This window comes from Agelaius phoeniceus, chromosome 7 (assembly GCF_051311805.1).
Source record: "Agelaius phoeniceus isolate bAgePho1 chromosome 7, bAgePho1.hap1, whole genome shotgun sequence".
Classification (NCBI taxonomy): domain Eukaryota; kingdom Metazoa; phylum Chordata; class Aves; order Passeriformes; family Icteridae; genus Agelaius; species Agelaius phoeniceus.
Window position 1 is genome coordinate 28,902,138 of NC_135271.1, and position 19,485 is coordinate 28,921,622.

Below are 19,485 nucleotides of genomic sequence, written 5' to 3' on the forward strand. Positions count from 1 at the left end.
GTGCTTATAATAAATTATATGTAAATAGCAGTTATAGTGTACTAAGAAAAGCCAGAAAAGACACCCAGTTTCAATAAGCTGGAGGGGCTGAGAAAAGGGCCATTTCTGTCCTACTGTTCTGAAATAATTCCTATAATTCAAGCACTTGCATGTATCACTGGTTTCTATTATTATCAAGTTGCAGTAGCATCAAGTCCCATTGTACTAAAATAGTTTTTAGAGAGCTAGCACCAGTTACCAGAACTAGACACTGTTATCCCTCACTCTCAGCATTGGCAGCAAGGCTGGAGCAGGCTCTGGGCTGAGGAGGAGCTGCAGGAGCTGTGCTGTGCTGTGCAGAGGGGTGATGAGCACTCAGGGGTACAGGGTGAGCTGCCCCGAGCCTGTGATCCCAGCAATTCCCCACCACTGCAGTGGGAACCTGGCACTGAGAGCGAGGCAGCAAGAAAACCACCCACAGGTCACACCTCAGCCTTCCAACAGGGCTAGGGGTTTATTCCCCATGAAACCAAGGGGTGTAAAGACTGCTGTCCATTGGGCATAAATAGCCATGGTTACACGAGTAAAAGGGAATTAAGAAAAGTGTTCAGCTTGAAGCACTGGAGCAATGAGCATCTCCCCACACATGCAAATTTACTGAAATAGAGTAAATTTTCTCTGCTAGTACAAGGAAGACAGGCTGGCTTTATTTCTGAGTTTGGTCTCCTATACTCTTAACAGCTTTCCTTTCACTCTAGGTGAAGACGGCTCATTACGACCCACACAGACAGACAGTGAAGACTGCACACTCCACCAAGAGACCAGGACACAGGCTACAATTTTTCACAAGGATATCATAAGAAGAAAGTGTTATAAAAATCAGTCATGGATTCACCATGTGACATCACTCCCCTCCATTAGTCCCTATCCTGCATCCCTGTGCTGCAGTTGTGGAACCTCATCCATTACTGCCATGCCATGGGTCCACCTTAGTGCCTCAGCTCAGGGTGCTGGATGTTGCAGAAGCAAACATATGCTGGAGATTTGCCTGTGTAACAGAGGACCTAGCACGGGCTGAGAGGGAAAACTGGTTTCCTTCAGACTGTGCATACCTCTGAGGGGAATGAAAAAGGTTTGTTGCAAAAGTTTGTGGCGATTTGGTACAGAAGACTAATTGGGGTGAGTCACTGGTAAGACTTCAACGTTGTGAGTTGGAACAAAAATCTCAGTGGAACAGTACAAAAATTATTTAAATGTTTTAAATTATAATTTATCATGAAGAAAAAGAGAACACTTCATCCAAAGGCAATTTTACAGGAGTGATTGCTCTGACACGAGCAGCAGACAACAAGGGAGGTGCCAGTCCAGGAAAAAGTGTGTGGAGCCATTGGCGGGACACATGTGAGAAGATAAAAACTAAAATTCCAAGTGAACTCTCTGGCATAACAGTAGACAATATTGCAGCTGATGACAATAAAGTTCCCACACTAATACTTCAGTAGGAAAAGGTGCCAATAAAGACCTTATTGAAAAGCACACAGAATCAGAGCTTGATCTGTATTTAGAACAACTGAGTTTCAGAGCATGCATGGAGCTGTCACCTGAGGACACTTTTTCCAACAGAAAACAGAAACCCAGACTAGCTGCATTATTAGACACTGGGGACTTGTAAAAATGGAGGCTGAGACAGCAAAGCAAACTCTTCAGTCAAACTCAGTGCTGCCAAATCCATCTCATCCTGGAATGAGAGCTGGTACTATACTTCATGGGGATTCTGAGTTTCCTGGAAATTGCAGATGTGTATTTTTTACAGTAATTGCTATATAAGCGATCCTTTAATTTTCTTGCAACATCCTCTTAATACTCTCTGCAGACTCATCAGCCTTCACTGGTTATTATCCCTGACCTGATCCATTAGATCGACTTGTATTACAGCACTGGTCTTCATTTTATGTTACACAAATAGGGTCAGGCAAATGCAAACATGAAATGTGCAGTGTTAGAAATATGCAACTGTAAACATATTTTTGTTGGGCAAAATATGCAAATACCTAAACATATGAAAGAATATAGTCCTCCTATCAAAGCTCTTAGGCTTTCAAATATAGAGAATTCCAAAATTGTCAGTGGAAGGAACAGAATTGTAAAAAGCACGGAAAATAATCACGTGCTTGTCACATTGTCATAGCCCCCCACCTACTGCACTTCAAAGCAGCAGATTGTGATGGGGCCAAACTTTTTAGCAGGGCCTGTTATAGTGAAGAACAAAGGAACAAAGGACAATGGTTCAAAAGGAGGGTCGATCTAGATTAGATATAAGGACGTTTTTATGATGAGGGTGGTGAAGCACTAGAACAGGTTGGCCAGAGAGGTGGTGAACGTCCCATCCCTGGAAACATTCAGGGTGGCCACGCTGGTCTAGTGGAAACTGCACGGGGGTTGGGCTCGAGGGGCTTTAAAGCTCCCTTCCAAGCCAAACGCCCAGCGCCCCGGTGACGACGGGCCCTTCTCCGGTGCCCGGTGCCCGGTGTCGGGCCCGCAGCCCCGCACTGCCGGCCGCTCTCCCCCGGCCCTCACGGGCGGCTCCCGGGCCCGCCCCAGACTCCGCACGGGGCCCGGCCGTGACGTCACGCGCGGTGTGACGCACGGGCGCGGCGGCGGTGGCGCTGAGGCGCCGCTGGGTGTCGCTGTTGCCGGGCGGCGGAGCGCGGTACAAAGCCGGGGCGGTGCGGGGAGGCCGCCGCCATCTTGCGCGGCTCCGCCCGGCCCCGTGGCTTCTTCAGGCGCGGCGCTGCCCGGCCCGGATCGCACCCTCCGGGGCCCGAGCGGCCCCGGCGCTGCCGCCCTCGGGTGGCCCTGGTCGGCTGCCGCCGGGCCCAGTGTAGCAGCTCCCTCGCAGACAGGGCGGCCCCGCCGCCGCGTGTCCGTCGCTCCTCGCTAAGCGGCGTGTGCCACAAAGGAACGCACCTCGTTGCCAGGGCTCGGAGATGTTTGCGAGCAGCTGGGATAATTTGCTGTAAAATTGAATTTCGGGGCAAAGAGAAAATCAAATTAGGGACAGGAAAGTGATAAGAATGCTGAACAATGGTTTGTCGAGGTTTTGCAGCTGTAGAAAAGGCCGATCAGGCTGAGCTGCGTGACATTCAGGGAGGATGTTGGAGGTGGTGTAAGGTACAAATGCCCAGTGCAGGTGCCTTTGGGTTTTATCCCTCCTTAAACCTTGAGTCGGGTTTATGGGGAAGTCAAAGCTGTGGAAATGGACACCCATTCCTGGTCCCTTTTTAGGGACAGGTCACATTGAGGGACATTTTTCATCATGGAACTTATGCCTTCCTCCCCTTTATCCCTGGATTTTGTCTCTGGAGATTGATTTAGGCCACGGTGTCCATGTACACGTTTGATGGCGTCATCTGGTTCCAGATGGAGATGTTTCCCATCCCCAGGGCAATCCCAAGTGCCAGGGTAACACTCCCCCACCAGGGACACTCCACTGCAAGGGGGACAAGGAGGGACAAGGAGCCCAGGCTGGGTCTGTCACAGCAATCCATGTCACACAGGGTGATCCCTCTCCAGGAATATGCCAGGAGCCCTTCTGGTCGGGGCCACCATTCAGCAGCAGGCCCTCTTCAGATGGATCCCTCTGGCACCACCACTTGGAGCCCCTCCTGTGTGCAGGAGTAGTCTGAACACTTAATAAAAGAAAGTGGAGAAGAATGCAGATTAGGAGATGAGAAGCTTGTAATAAGAATGATTTGTCATGACAAGTGTGTGCCGAGGTGAAAGATGCTCAATGCCTTAGGCAAGTAGAGGGCCCAGTACTGCTCTGACACAGGCTGTTGATTTTGAAAGGCAGACTCAATGAAAAACAGCACAGAATCAAGTTTTTGGGCTGCTACAGGAAAATTATTCGATCTGAATGAGGGTATATGGAAGAGTAAGATGCTGTCTTTCTCCGAAATTCTGTGATTTTGTGAAAGTTGCTGAACACCCACAGCAAATCTCATATTTCAGCTCAAGCAGCCTTTTGAGGCAGGTTCCCATCTCTGCTATGTAGGATTTTTTTTTTCTCTCTAGGGGTGCTGCTGCTGCTATCAAAGAACAGAGATGGGAGAGATTCTTGGATTTAACACTTTCCTCCAGAACTAAGGTGGAGGGGAGCAAAATGCAGCCCCTCATTCATGCCCTAGTAGGTCATTACACAGCCACAGCTGTCACCAGCCAAGCCCTGCAGGGCTGCTGGTCTGTGATGCCTTAGCAAGTTGTAAAAGGAACTACTGGCAGTTTGTTACTACAACATAAACAAGAACGTGTTCCTTTTGTGCCCATCTCCTTTCCTCCCTAGTCTATGAACTTTCCTAAAGAGCTGATTATGGCACTTGCCTGAGTTTACAGGGAGCAGTATCTTGTATCTGTCTAATAAAACAAGGCATTTCAAGAGCTCTGCAAATCCCCTTTGGACTGAGGGGGCCTTTGAAAGACTCCTCATCACAGCCAAGAGCTGTGTAAATTCAGCTTTAAAAATGTTGCAGTTCAAATGACAAGCCAGCATCCATCAATAGTGGCAGCACTGATGCAAGAAGCTTTGGCAGTCCATGAGAACAACAGCAGGGACACTTTGGGAGCCAGTTGTGTTTTGTGTGGTTTTTCCACCTTGAACACACACCCAGGCACACTCACTCAGTCCAGTCTACCCTGGCTGCAGATTGCTGACAAGTGTGAAACAATCATTTCTAGACAAGTTTAAATCATTCTCATGGCTTTGCCCTGCAAAGCAAAGTGCAAAGCCTGCACTTCTCATCCAAAGTTGGGAATTTGCCAGTTCCAGGTAGAATTTAGCTGGAATATCTGCAACTCAAAAAATTCTTTAGAAGACCAAGACTGTTAAACTGGAGTTGGTGACCCTCAGCCTGCTAACCTTGGGCATCTAGACTGAGTGTCTTTGCTGCTTAACATGAATCAGAAGGCACAGACAGCCAGAACAGGTCTTGGGAAAGACATCAAACAAACACCAGAAGGAGTTAATGAATACAAGGTTTTTCTTTCTTTTTTATGTTTTGGTTAATCTTTCGCATTTAAAAGCTCTACTAATATCCTTGATTTTAGGAATGAGCAATCCCATGTTTTATAAACATTCTAAATCCTGGTATAGAAGAGGTGTTGGGTCCCAAAACCTGTGGTGTGCAGTTTGTGTCATAGCCTGATATCAATTAAGACCTAAAGAACAAAGATCTTTCTGCTGCTGCAAAGGGGGACATATTGAAGCCAATCCCCATCCCCAAGAACATGTGTTTCTCTACTAGACAGATGAGGTTGGAGTTCATCAGGGAGTTGTTTTCTTTCTTATGAATACTATTCCCAACCTTGTTGGTGGATTTAGCCGTGGAATAAATAAACAAAATAAAGCAGTGTTGTGAGTAATCACCCAAGGTGTGTCCATCCCAAAGGAAAAAGCCTGCAGCTGTGGCAGGGATGCTCCCTGCTACCCACACAGCCAGGAAGGATGTACTGGTGACAGCAGTCTGCGTGGTGGAGAGTCTCTGTTAGAGCTGCACACCTCGTTTATGTGGGTGACCATCCAATGATCACACCAGTCCTTTTGGACTGCTGAACTGAATTTGAACAGGCAAATGAGATTTCTGTGCTTGTCATCCAGCAGTTGTAGTAATTGTCCTAGGCACAGTTGTTGTAAATAAAATCACAGATGTTGAAGTCTCCCTCTGTTTTGCTGCTGGTAGCAGAACACAGCTTGCTGCAGCTGATTTTCTGGTGCTTTCAAGCTGGTTTTGAGAGCCATATAAAAATAAGTTGTTTGCTTAACCCCAAGTAAGCACACAAGAAGGAAGTCTTTTGCACAAATGGCGAAGATCCTCAATACAGTCCTTTTAATGTAGCGGGATGGAGTTGTAAAAGTCCCAGTTCTGCAGCAAAAGGATTCCTTTGATGTAGAGAATGTGGAGTACGCTTTGTAGAGACCTTGCAGATTCCAGTGCAGGGTATGTGTGCTGACAGGCAGGGGTTCTAGATGGAGGGGCTGTGGAGTGAGTCCAAGCAGTGGCCTGGCCCCTCCCGTGACTCAGGGGAGTGGGGGCTTGAGCAGTCCTCCACACGACTTCAGTGGCTCAGCAGACTTACCAGAGGCTTCAAAATAACTCAGATTGTGGGCACCAGGGAAATTTTCCAAACTACTTTACACCCAACTTTCCAGTCCCTTCCCATTAATTTCTCATAATTTTACTTAAGGCTGGCAAAGATCTTGGCATCACCTGTATTCCTAAAGCAATTGCAGTTCATTCATACAGAAACCCTTACAGGATTAAGGAGGCTTCAGATGAGCTGTGTTGCTAGCTTTTTTTTTTTTTCTACTTTATTCCATTTGTTTCCCAGCTATTCTGGGATATTTACAATTGTTTTCATCCGTGGTTCCCATCTACTAGCTCTGTGTTTCAAGTGAGTGGGAAGGAATTCTATGTGTTGTTTTGAATAAAAGATTTTTTCCAAAAAAGTGACATAACCTTTTCTAAAACCACAGGTAAAATCCAATGTGTAGGAATGCAGCAGTCCAACCTCCCTTGTCCTTGGAACCATCTACACAAATCTTCACTGAGCCAAGACCACAAAGAGGGGATGAGGACCTCATGAAGAGGTTCACAAGCGGCACATGACAAGATGTCCTGGATGTCCTACCAGCCCACTGAGTAGGGCTCAGATAGGCTGGGCCTTTCCTTGTCTCCCTCCAGTTACAAGGGTTCAGGTTAATCAATAATTGCTGAGTCCTGGTTATGTGATGTAACCCAGAGATGAGAACAGCTCTCAGACCAAAGGAGAGAGGCCTCCTTGGAGAACTGAGGCCATGTGTGAGACAGCAGAGGAGTACTAGGACTTAAACATGAATCGTTGCCGTGTTAAAGTCTGATGAGATGCATGCTTGTGGCTCAGTTCTGACCCTACCCCCACTCATGAAATTTTTGAGAGCTTTTCCTTACATTAACAAACATGTCTAAATTCTGAGTTGCCTGCCAGCCGGAACTGGCCTGCCTCAGCTCCTACAAAGAGGCAGCTGCTAAAGCATGTGTTTTCCACTCACACAGGGGCTCCAGCATCAAACATGATGGGCATTTTTTCCCCCTCTGTCTTCTGCTTCTGTAGCAGCAGAGTGTTTCACAGAAATAACTTGATCTGTGTGAATTTGCATGACACCATATTCTGTAAACTGTTAAGCCCTGAACCATATAAAGGGTATGGAGAGGGTCCCTCAGACAGGGAGTCTTCATTTTAAAAGGAATAATGAGAATTAACCACCTAATTATATAGAAAAAGCTACATAAAAATTAATTTCCATTCCTGCTGCTCAGTAATGGCCTTGTTTCCAGAATCAGAAAGACAGCAGAGTAAGTAACACAAAGCATCAGACCCATTTTTATGAAATTGGCTGTTTTGTGTCAGTGATAGAAAGGACAAGAGAGAAAATGCCTCCATCAAGCTGTGCTTTCTGATATATTTAGTGTATATTGAAGTGCTTCCTGGTATATTTAGAAACAACCAAATGACAGAAAATACGGGTTGTAGTTAAGGTCCCTTATTAACACTTTGACTGAGTGCAGAGTAAGGAAATACACAATATTCTGCAATGAATAAATGAATATTTAACAAATCTGAATGAAGATAAATTGAGAAAATTCTGTCATAAAGACAAACAAATACATCTTTATTGCATAGGCAGCAGCTCCACATTGCACATGACAAGGTTTGCTTTATGTAATAGGATAAGGAGGTACTGCTAACAGTGTGGAATACAGTTGAATTGAGAAAATATATTTTAAATTTCCATAATGGAATAAGGCAGAATGTCTGAGGTTACTCACATTTTAAATTATTATTACTGAAGACATTTTTTACATCATTAGTTTTTAATATAGATTCTGTTTGCTTCCACTTTACAACTTAACTCTGGTTTTTAGATTGAAGATACAACACATGGGTGCCTGGAACGTAGGTTCTGTTAGAGCTAACCTTTTTTTTACTGAATTTTACACACATATATCTAGAATATTAACAGTTTCCTGCATTCTTCATTAAATAGCCCATCTGTTCCAGTATTTTTCCATGTTAAAAAAGGCAGGAAAAGCAGCATAGCAAAGTCAACATGCTAATTTATATATTTGGGCAAAGAAATTTTCTTTCTACTGACGTTTGCCAAAAGAAGATAAATATTATTGGAAGTTTGCAATGAAGGTGTACTGGAGTACATTTCTTCCCATCCCCTTCAGAGGCCTGTATGGATTCCCACTCATTCCCAGAGGAAAGTCTGTAGCACTGCAGAGGTGCTCTTGCACAAAGCTGTGGCTGCTCCATGAAGTCACATTTAAGAACGTTGCTTCGGGTTTTAAGCCTTTGTATTTTTGCATGCAAAAATCAGTGCGAGTATCTATTTTAATATCATAATAGGCATTGGTGGCTAAAGTGACTGTAATGAATTTTCTTCCTTGTCCCATATTTAATGTGTATTCATCAGAGATCAAGAATCTGAAGAATATTTAGTGTAAGTTTCTACTATGTATGTAAGCCTCTGGAATTCTTAGAAAACAAGTCATTCAAGTGGTTTCAGCAGGGTTACTCAGAGAAGTCAATCCTTTATGTGGAAAAAAACTCATTTGCAACTCACTTGCTCCATTTATATTCCAGGGATGCCAAACACTTGGAAGTAAATACACTTCATTGGCATTGTAGTGATGTAGTATAAAAAACACTGGCATAGATGTAAACAAACAACAATATCTAACACTGGCAGGAAAACATTGGGATTCCAAGCACAGGGTTCTGTGCTTTGAGACAAGTTGAGATTAAATCTGGGAATCTACCATATGCTTAAGTCTTCCTACAGAAGGGGAATCCCACCAACACTCAGCTGGTGTGGAGCCACTCTGAGGTGTTTGCAGCAAGTGACTTCTCTAGATAACTAGAGCCACTTAGTCTGCTGTTTGGTATTCCCAAACTTGAGAGAAACATCATCACTACAGATGGCACCTGCAGCTGAAGAAAACCCCAGTCCACAAATGTTCTGGAACTGAAAACATTCCAGCAATATCCACTGTCAGCAGGGATATTTTTTTCTTCACAATATGTTCTTTAAGGATGACAGTGAATTAAAAGAGAAAAATATGGGAATTTTCATCCATTGAACTCAATGATTATGAGAACCAGGTAAAAATAGTGATGCTTGTTGCTCACATAAGCCAAATGGTCTTAGTATTAAAACTTTGTCATTATGCAATAAACACATTATGCAACAGTTTAGTAACTAAACCCAAGAAATTAGACTTTTCATTTTTAGAAGTTATAGTTGATGATGAAAAGGGAAACTATGAGTCCATGAAATAGATCTGCAGTCATTATGGGTCTTTTTTATTATGTTGCTGGAGTTTTTACTGCAGTAATGGTAAATTTCTAAATACATTATACTGTTTTCCATATTTATTTTTTACTTAGTTCTCTTTTCAAGTGTGTAAAGTATGATTTCATTAGTCTTCACTGATTCATAGGAAATGTGATATGGACTGTGTCTTTTTATTAATGAAAGGAAAAATAAGAATGAAGATATAGATTGTGATGAAGTTTAGAAATATGTTTGCTTCATTTTAAAGTAGTTCTCATGGAAATTATTAAAAGACTGGTAAGTCTAAGTTGTGTTGTGTATTGCTTGTAATACAAACCATGCCTAATGAGAAAAATGATGTAAACAAAAGCTGTGTTTTTGAGACTCAGTATTCCTCTCTATCCTTACGAGCAGGGCTTCATGTCATAAACTAATGAATTAACTTAGGTATTAAAAGAAAGATATTACCACTGTAATAAATATATGAATTATTCAGAGAGTAAGAGCAAGGGAAGAACAGGTATGTCATTCTTTTTGCTTATTCTGATAATATGTGGGTTAAAAGTTAAATTTAGTTACAGTATTTTCCCAAAATGTTTCACAAACTGAAAGAAGCAGAAACCCCTGCTTGCTCCAATGACCTTTAATAGTTGAAACCAGCTGTTTGATAGGCCATAGGAATTTGATACGATTATTTTGGACACCAAACATGCATCCTGGGGGTAAAGTTAGTACTGGGAGAACTGTTTAAATTGGCACAGATTCAAGGCTAAAACTTTCTTAGAAATGATAAAATAAAATATATTAATTTTAATCGTTTGTCATTTATGACAAATGAATGCATAAAAAAAAACACGTATGAATGTGGCAAAAAATTGGAAAGGTAAATCCAACAAAACCAGTTTCAATTTTCAGTATCCTGGTAAAACATATTCAAAGCAAAACTGTCATATTAAGGAAAAAAAGGCATAAGCCATAGGAGAAATAAATAAAAATGCTTTCCTCTTTTTTCCATGCAACATTGACTATACTTCCTATTTGTTCAAATCTTTATGTGGTACAATACAGCCTTTAATACAACAGTCTTTTCACATTAAGGTTCTGAACAGGGAATTATCCTCCCACTCTAGCTTCTAATTTCCTCTTCCTGTTCCATATATAAAACAGCTGGGTGCGGTTGTCTGATGAGACCAGCTGCCTTGGTCTCCAAAGCTATTTTACCCCTTCCTGCCTGGTGCAGGAGCTCTGCTCAGTTAAGGGGAAGAGGAGAGGGGTGAGTAATTCTGGTCTGGTTTTCCATGTTTGTTTTAATCTCTGTGTTCCAAAACCCTGAGAAAGCAAATCAGTACTGTATTTGTTCCATTAGAAAATTCAAAAAGAAATTGCAGTAAGGAAGGAGTAATGCCTCAAAAGATGCTTAAAAGAAGGCCCAGAGCTAAATCTAAACAGGATTTTTGTGCTTTGCTTTTGATGAGGCAAAGCTACTTCAGTTAGATGGAGAAAGAAGGATTTTCCGCCAAGCTACAAAAAGATGAGAACTATGGGGAATTTCAGCTGAGAAAATTAGACCTGGTCTGAATGCAAAGACTAGAGAGCTTAAGACAATAAGAATCGTCCCAAATTTATAACACAAGTAGGCTAGTGATCATGTGGTGTAGCTCATTGTGGTTGAGATCAAGAGATGGGTGGGAGGTGCTTAGAATGGAGGAAGGAGGAAGAATATCCTGAAGTTGTGCTGGGCTTTAGCTGCTGGTTCTGTATCCATCAGGTTTTGGTGATGCTGATGGAGATTGCTGCTGTGAGCCTGGAGAGTCAACAAACAAGTCTCTAGTCTTCAAATTAGGCCAAAACAATCTAAAGGGTAACATTTTGTGTGGTACAAAGCAGAAGTCCCACAGGAACTGTGGGAGAAGAAGGGGAGAGTCCTTCTAAAGGACCAGTAGAAGAAAGAAGGTGCTTGGTATATGAGGTTATCATTGAAACTAAGGGGGTATGAGGATGTAAATATTTATTTGAACATATGCACTGGAGAGTGTTAAAAATATTGATACATGGAGGGAACGAAAATTGAGTAAATGATTGTGAGATTTGTCTAGGAAACCGTCTCTCGAAACTCTAATGACAGCATATTTATTGAAATGTGAGGAGGAAAGTCACACTACAGAGGAAGCGGTGTGGAAAAAAAAAACAACTGTGCAATGGTATTGACATCACAGAATGAGCCAAGAGATGGAAGAAGTTGGTTGCTGTGGTTTTGTGTGGTTGGATTTTGTCTATGTGTTTCTGGAGGAAGCGTTTGCTCTATATTTCCATTTTAAAAGAAAAGAGTAAAAAAGAATGCAGCAGAGCCTGAGGGGGAGGTTCAGGAGGTGGTCAGGGACTGGCTGGAGGAAAAAAGATGAGAAATTTGCACACCTGCAGTAGAGACCACGTGGAAGGGACTTGGGAGCAATCACTGACAGCAAAGGTAAACTGATGAGAGATCAAGTCATGCTTTGTTAAGCTGCTGTTGAGAGATTGCCACAGCCCTGTGCAGTGAAAAGGAAAGCAGAGGAAGGCAAAGAAGATTGGTATCACTAAAAACTGCAGTCCAGAGACTTCTTTGTGCTGGGAGAGGTGTTCTGCTGGGGTGTGACTGAAAGAGGGAAGAATAGGTTTCTGATGGGGAAAGTCATTCCAGGTTTTTGCCAGATACATTCTTGAGCCCAAGAGCAGGGGTGGAGGAAGCAGATGTTTGAGGGACTTGGCAAAGTGGACAAAAATATTAAGGCAAGGAAGATCTAGGAGAGGGGGAAAGAGCATGCAGCAATTGAGGGGAGGTGCTTGAGAACAGATGTAGAGTTTCTGCTCTTTGCTAATACTAGGCAGGTCCTGCCCTTGAGAAATGTGAGTGAGTAAATAATAAGAATGCATCCAAATAGAATGTAACCTAGCGGCATCTGCCTGGAAAAATAATTGGAATCAGAAGAGTAATTTTATAACTGTCAGTGCAACTCTTTACATCAGCAGGAAGAACTGCATTAGGGTGTGTGGGGAGAGAAGAAATCCTGAGAACATTGATTCATTCCTATGCTTCCCAGCAGATTCCCATTGCCTGAGGTTGAAAAGAGAGCAGAGACAAGAGTAGGAAGCCCTGGCACCTGGCGACAAGGCAGAAGGTGGAACAGAATGATCACTTAATTTTAATTTTTTTTAATGCCCATTAAAAAGTATCTGGTTTTCCTAGGGAAAAATAGTCTGTTTTTCTTGCATTAGTGGAACATTCGACAGACAGGGTGCCCTAGATGTGGGAAAAGCTAAATAAACAGGGATGCTATTGATTTTCCTTTTTCCCCTCTAATTTTGTAGAGGTAAATAATGGTCTCCAATGACATCACATAACTTCACTTTTTTTTCTGTTTCACAACATGATGATATTTCTTAGCATTGAGTTTCACATCAAACATGGATTCCCATTTTATGACCTCTCCCTCATTTTAGTAAGAGAAATGTGATTTGGAAAGAGTTTTAAGCAGAAAAGCTAATTCTGTCAGACACATCTGTTGACATTCAGCTCTTCGCCAAGAGAATTTCTTCTGTGAATGCTGCAGCTGGGAGACAAGTGCAGTGCTAAGGCAGGATATTCTCAGTACCTGCTTATGTAGGTATAAAATACAATAAGCTCTGCCACGTGTGACAAAAGCAGTGTGACCCAAAACTATTCACATAAGCCCATGCAAGCAGCAGAAGCAAAACAAACAGCTTAAAGACAAACATAATTGAACATGAAAACACCATCAGGAAGCATGACAATGAGTCCACTGTCATTTCATGCAACAGAGAAGTGGCACCTTATTCCTTAGGTTGCTGGATATTAATCAAACGTACAACCACCCTTGAAAGGATACTGCTGTCGAAGAAGAGAAGCCTTTTCTATATTCACTTTGTATTCTTTAAGAACTGCAGCCCAAAGTAATGAATGGCATCTTAGACCATTTTTCACATGAGGAGCCAGTGTGTCACACAAGATTTCTTATTCTATACCATACTGTCCTTTCATGTTATGCTGCTTGTTTTTCAGTATCAGGATATCCTTTATTACATGGCTTTTGGGGTTTTTTTTAAAGATTACTTTTGGGTAAAAGAATGCCTTTGCTGAGCTCCACTGCTGTTAGCATTTTGTACTACAGAAGCAGCTCTTACAGCTATGTATACATTTTAAATTCCCTGTCCTCTCTTTTGACTTTGCCCTGTGGTTTCCCTAGAAATATGACAATTCCTGACAGGTCATGGTGAATCTGGGGAAAAAAAATCCTGGTTTGAAAACCGTGGAAAGGCATTCAACCACATATCAAGGTCAGTTAGAACAGAACAGTGTCTGTTCCCTTGGCCTCTTCTGGTGGCTGTGATCTGTAAAAAACCAAGATATGGCAGATCCAAAATACCTTTCTATTATTCTAGTTCTCAAATGCTTAAGCCCTTATGAAGTATGTTTTTGTAAACTCCTTTTGCTTCCTCACGACTCTGCTCTCCAGTGTCTGTGCTGTCCTTCCTCAGTCCCCATCCCTCCTATTTTAAGACAAGCAGTTTGAAGGCTGGAAACTCACGTGGTGGTGTGTTGGGTAGAGCCTAGCGCGGTCGTGCGCGGGGCTGGCGCGTTCCTGCGGAGAGCAGTGCGGTGCCAGTGCCGAGGAGGAGCTGCTGAGGGTGGGGGCACAGCCTTGCCTGAGCCTGGCAGGCACAGGGAATTGCTGGAGCCTGTGCCCTGCTTTAGCCTGGGGAATGTAAGCAGTCTTCTCCAGGCAGTTTGTGTGCCAGGGAGGGATGGCAGCGTGGGTTCAGACTTCACGTACAGCCATGGCTGGGGTGTCTCTGAGTCCTCCCTGCTTACATGTTTTTCCCAGGGTATGGCTTCTTCAGTGGGGAACTCCCCCAAGGAGATGTATGGCCTGACATTTAGCAGGGTGGCAAGCAAGCCTGTGGAGTCTGCTAAAACATTTGTGGGAGTCTGGAAGCACTTTAGAGGCTGATAGATAAGAAGTTAGAAACATCTGAAGTTTTGAGGAGGAAAACATGATTTATGGTGACTATGAAGAGCAGGAAATCAAAACTGTTAAGAAATCAGCTTCAGGTAATCATAAAGTTTTGATCCCTAGCTCCACATTAAGAAACAGAATACTACTAGAAAATCTTGCCTGTGGTAATAAATAAAATTAAAAATTAACTACTATATACTGCTTTTCATCTATAGATTGTGGTGATAAGAAGAACACAGTGAAAGTCTAATTTATTACAGCTAAATAGTTGACTGTTAAACATTTCTTTTTGTGGGACTGTAAATTCTACCTGTTGACATGAGCTCAATCTTAGCTGCTTTCTGGACTGGATTGCTTTATTGTTTAGAATTAACTCCATGCAGACGTTTTGAAGAGTTATTGTTTCTTGCAAGTGTATTATGAAAAGGAGAAATCCCAAAGGAGAGAAAGAAACAAATCAACAGAAGACTTTGGCACTAATTGTAGCCATGGCTATGTTTATTGTTATACAAATCAATTAGGACCATATTTTGTGAATCTTAATTGAGGAACACTGCCATTTTTTTGCTTGCAAAACGTGATCCTCAAATGTGTAATTTTTTACTCACATCTTTTTTCTACAAGGGGGAGCACTTTTTTTAGTATACTCTGAAAATGTAAGATCATGTTGGAACAGGTACCTCCTGTACATCTTTTTAATATAAGTAATAAAATTCTGATGTGCTTGTTGAAACAAAGTGGCAGTGAGTTTTGTATTATTTGAAGGCTTTGGAATTTGCCCTATATTTACCCATAGATTATGACCTTAACTCTGCAGAATTGCTGATCCTTTGTTTTTGTTGTCCAAGTTGAGCATTCAACATGACCCCTTAGGGTGGGTTCATGCGATGAAGAGCAAATTTGGAAATTAGGTTATTTACAGTTCTCCAAAGCTGGTTACCCAAATCATTGGTTAAAGTTGTAATGTGTGTTTATAAATCTATTTCCAAGCATGATGCATGTGTCTAAGATACTACAAAGAATTACTGCAAGCATGAAGAAGACTCGCAAGACTGGGACAATGTCTTCATAGAATCCAAAGGATATCCTTTGGTGTGGGTTGGTTTTTTTGAACAATTATTGGGATGTATGTCCCAAAATATGTCTGGAAGCTAAACTTGGAAGCAGGCCCAAACCCACAGGCTTAGACGTGCCCTGGTTTCACCTGGGGTAGAGTTAAGTTCTTCTCTAATGGTTCACTGGATCATAGAAAATACACTGGTGACTCTTAGGAGTTGAATCTTTTTAGAGAATTGTGAGGGAAAAGGAGGCAGAGGGAAGTATGATTCAAATATTTTATTTAATTGATTAATATTTTTTCTGCTTTCTTTTTCATATAAGAATCATATGAAGTCTGTGTCCTTTTTCATTTACATATAACATGGATACTGACTGGTGACAAGGCCTACTTATTGTGGCCATGAACCAAAGCCAAAGATGGTTGCGAAAAGTTTGGGTACAAATGTAAATCTTGACGTTCTGGGTCGTCATTAGGTGGACTAAAAGCGTGTCAATGTCCTCTGTACAACTAGGACTTTACTTATTAGATCAAGGAGTTTCTCCTGGAGCCTAGTGACATCCTCCTGGCAACCAGAATGATTGGGCTGATGAAAAGGAAAAAAGCAACGTGTTTGTTGCTGTCCTTAAGGAAAAATAAGCTGAAAGGGATGAGGGTGGCAGGAATTTCATGGGCAAAAAGGTTTATGCTAGCACAGAAGGAGGAGGGCTTCAAGAGGAGATGCTGCTTTTGGCAGTCTCTTTACGGGAGGGATGAAGGGAAACTTTTAAAAATAGTAAAATATGATCATCCAGGACTGGCTTTTGTTACCATCACCCACTTGAGTTCTGCTTTCAAGATTTATTTTATCACTCTTAAATCTCTTGGAGTCATTACAATCTTGCTTTTCATCTAGTCTATATATAAATAATTGATCATCATAAGGATTGAAAACTGTGGAAATGAAGACAGCTTAACACAGATATTCTTTATGACATCAATTACAGGGGGAATCATTTGATGAGAACAGAGAATATTTCAAACGGTACAATAATGCTAGCTCCTAAAATTACTTTGTATTTGAAATAAGATGTGTACACTGATTGGTTCTGTTGCCAGTTTATGGAGGAAGTATATTATGGTTCAATGAAAAAGATGGTTAATTATCTGCACACAGGGCTTGCTTCACCCCTCCCCTACTTGTTTTACACTCGTGCCACTCTGTTGAAGTCAGCTGTGTACGAATGGTGTAATGCAGTGGTGAATCAGGCCTATATTTTGTAAGTAATTTATTGCAAGCATTTGTAGCACTGAGAGAGGAAACATTGAGGCGTTGTTCAGTGCTGAGATTTAAATGCCCTGAGTGTGTGTTCTCTTGGCAGCAGTCACATGTGCTGGGCCAGGGGTGATGTAGGGTTAGACACTGAGCACTGTGAGAGTAGCTGGGCACACTTACTGTACTAAAACCTGGTAAGATGCTCAAATACTGTAAACAGCATCGTTAAGTGTGATGAAAGGAAGTCAAAGTTCAATTTTTTTTTTCCTTTTTTTTTTAAAGGTATTTAATGGTGAATTTATTATATTTGGCTTGACTGGAGAGAACACTTCCTCTCCCCCTTGTTAGCTGTCATTTTGTTGTTCCACTGTTCATCTGTTCCACTGTCCATAGGTGCTTTGGATCAATATTCAAACTGAAATATTGATCCAAAGGAGTATTCCTGCTGTTCTAGGATGTGTGTAACAGTGCTTGGAGAACTTCTCTCCTCCTGTGCCTCTGGCTGCCTGGGAGCATGTGCAGAGCAGTAAAGCAATCTTATTTAATCTGTCTGTGGAAAGAATGTCATGCTGAAAAACACCCACTCTACTTCAATCTGTGTGAGCAAGTGATAGAAATGGCTTTGTTATAAATTCTGAAAAATTAATCTGAAATGTTTCATTTTATATGAGCCAACTAGACAACATCAAACAGAAATATTTCGTGTAATGATTTTATGGTGGACAGTCCCAGGAAATTGTAGGCATTGAGTTGTGAAAGCAGAGCTAAATAGAGGGCTTGAATTCCTGTGTGTTTGTAGACACTGAAGAAGATCCCAATCAGCATGAGTGAGAAGGGCTGTGGGTGTGTCTTGTGCTTTTCAGGAACAGTAATTCTAATTTTAGTGAGGACATGTCTGTTCCATTACTCTCTAATGTAAATTATTTTGCAACAGAGTTAATATGGTTTTATGTTGTATCTGCAAAGTTTTGGGATCTGGAATGTGAGAGATTCCAAAAAACCTTTTGTTCTTGATGATAACATCAAATCATCATCGTTTGTCCAGGATTTAATTCAGGAAAATACTGAAGTGTGTGCTTTGCAGTCAGGTCTTCAAACTAAAACATTTCAATACAACTTTGCCATGGGTGCTGCTTGAATAATTCATGTGTGGATTGTGATGACTGTTCTTTCTGTCCTTTGATTCTTGACAAATTCCCACTCTATGGCCCAATAGTTCCATTTCTTACTGTTACTTGTTAATGTTAGGGCAGACCTCAGTAGCTCACAGTATTTATGCCATCCATGTGCTGGTATCAGTAGGTACACAACACTTGCTCTGCAAGCAGAACTGTATGGGGATATGTGAACAGCACTTGGCTGCCCAGGGCATTTCAGGAGTCTGAAGGAGATGTTTGATTTTAGTGTGAGATATTGTGGAATCATATGGTATTTTAAGGTATTGTCTTAGGCTAAATACTTATTTTCTCTCTCTTCAACAAGCGAGCTGGCACCAGACACAGAATTTCATCAAACCTCTGCTTCCAGACAGAGTTTTGAAAGGCCATGCAAGTGCACTGCCTCTCCCAATATAAAGTGATGCTTGTGTGGCCACAGAAAAATGTATTGACCTCACTGAGAGATAGGAACAATGACTGTGAGTAGGGGCAGCTCAGAAGCCTCCAGTGCTTGCTATGATTAAGTTCCTTCATGAAGTATTTTTTATTCTGGATTGTTTGCTAGAATTCTTCTACATCTACTTCTTTCTTTCCTATCTTAGTAGAGATCACATCCAGCAACAGCTGAAAGAGCACAAGTATTGCTTGTTGATCCTGTCAGTTATGCTTGTGGCAAATCTCATCTCTTAATATCACTGGGTTGTTTTTGCAGAAGCTTTTGGGGTCTTGCAACAGATAGCATTTCAGGGGGGGAAAACCCCACAACCTAGTGTTAACAGTGAAGCATGCATCCAGCCAGGCATGGCTAAAGAGCAGATGTCTTGTCAAGATAGTCAGTTAGAAGGGTCATCCTGGGCATCTGGATTGCAGAAGATAAGGGAACTTTGTAGGACAAAGAAGTTCAGAGACAAGACTGTGACATTATGAATATCACTTTCTTGAGCATTTTTCAGACAAGACTTGCACAAATCACAAGCTAGATAAATGTTCAGATTTTTGTATTTAGGTAGATCTTAATTGCAATTATCTTTCTTTATGTAAAATTACATATGATTAATGATAAGGTTCCATTTTCATGACTTTGACTGCTTTGAGTTAATGGGAACCACAAAGTGTAATACAATATCTTGTTGATTTAGACAGTAGCTTATTTTTCTGTATTTCTTCATTTGACAGACACAGGTTTGAGGAACAGATGTGCAGATGTTAGCCTGGTGTGTAGCGTGCCCAGAGGGAGAAGTGTAGGTCAGGGATGAATTTTAAAACTGATTTCTTTCTGGAGGGGTGGGATATAATAGTGCCTTTAATCATTACCTTGCTGAAACTTCTAGATGACATTTATAAGATGCTTCTGAGGAAAAAAAAAAAAAAACTTTCATCTCCATAATATCGAAAGGAAGCTGTGCCTAAGAATGTAAGATCTAGTAAAATGTAGGATCTAGTCCCACTGCTGAAAGATGTAATTTTTGTTTGCTATTTTGAAAAATGTTCCAAGTTGTTTCTCATTGCAAATCATAGCAATGTTTTCCTCTGGGAAAACAAGTAAAACACTTAAAGCTGTTGTTACAGTTAACTAAGTTCTGCAGCTCAAGTTAAAGGTGAGGAAGCTGCACTATGGCCAGTTGAATATGAATAGTGGTGGACATTCC

The 19,485-nt window shown here is 41.7% G+C and overlaps 1 long non-coding RNA gene across 2 annotated transcripts in view; it reads left to right on the plus strand.

Annotated features, from left to right (window-relative positions):
• Window positions 1-9,384, plus strand: part of LOC143694513 (uncharacterized) — a 173,606-nt gene extending 164,222 nt beyond the window's left edge. For both annotated transcript variants that reach the window (XR_013183027.1, XR_013183028.1), the window contains exon 3: window positions 738-9,384. This is a non-coding gene — a long non-coding RNA (uncharacterized LOC143694513). The remainder of the gene's footprint in view (window positions 1-737) is intronic.
• The last annotated feature ends 10,101 nt before the right edge of the window (window positions 9,385-19,485 follow it).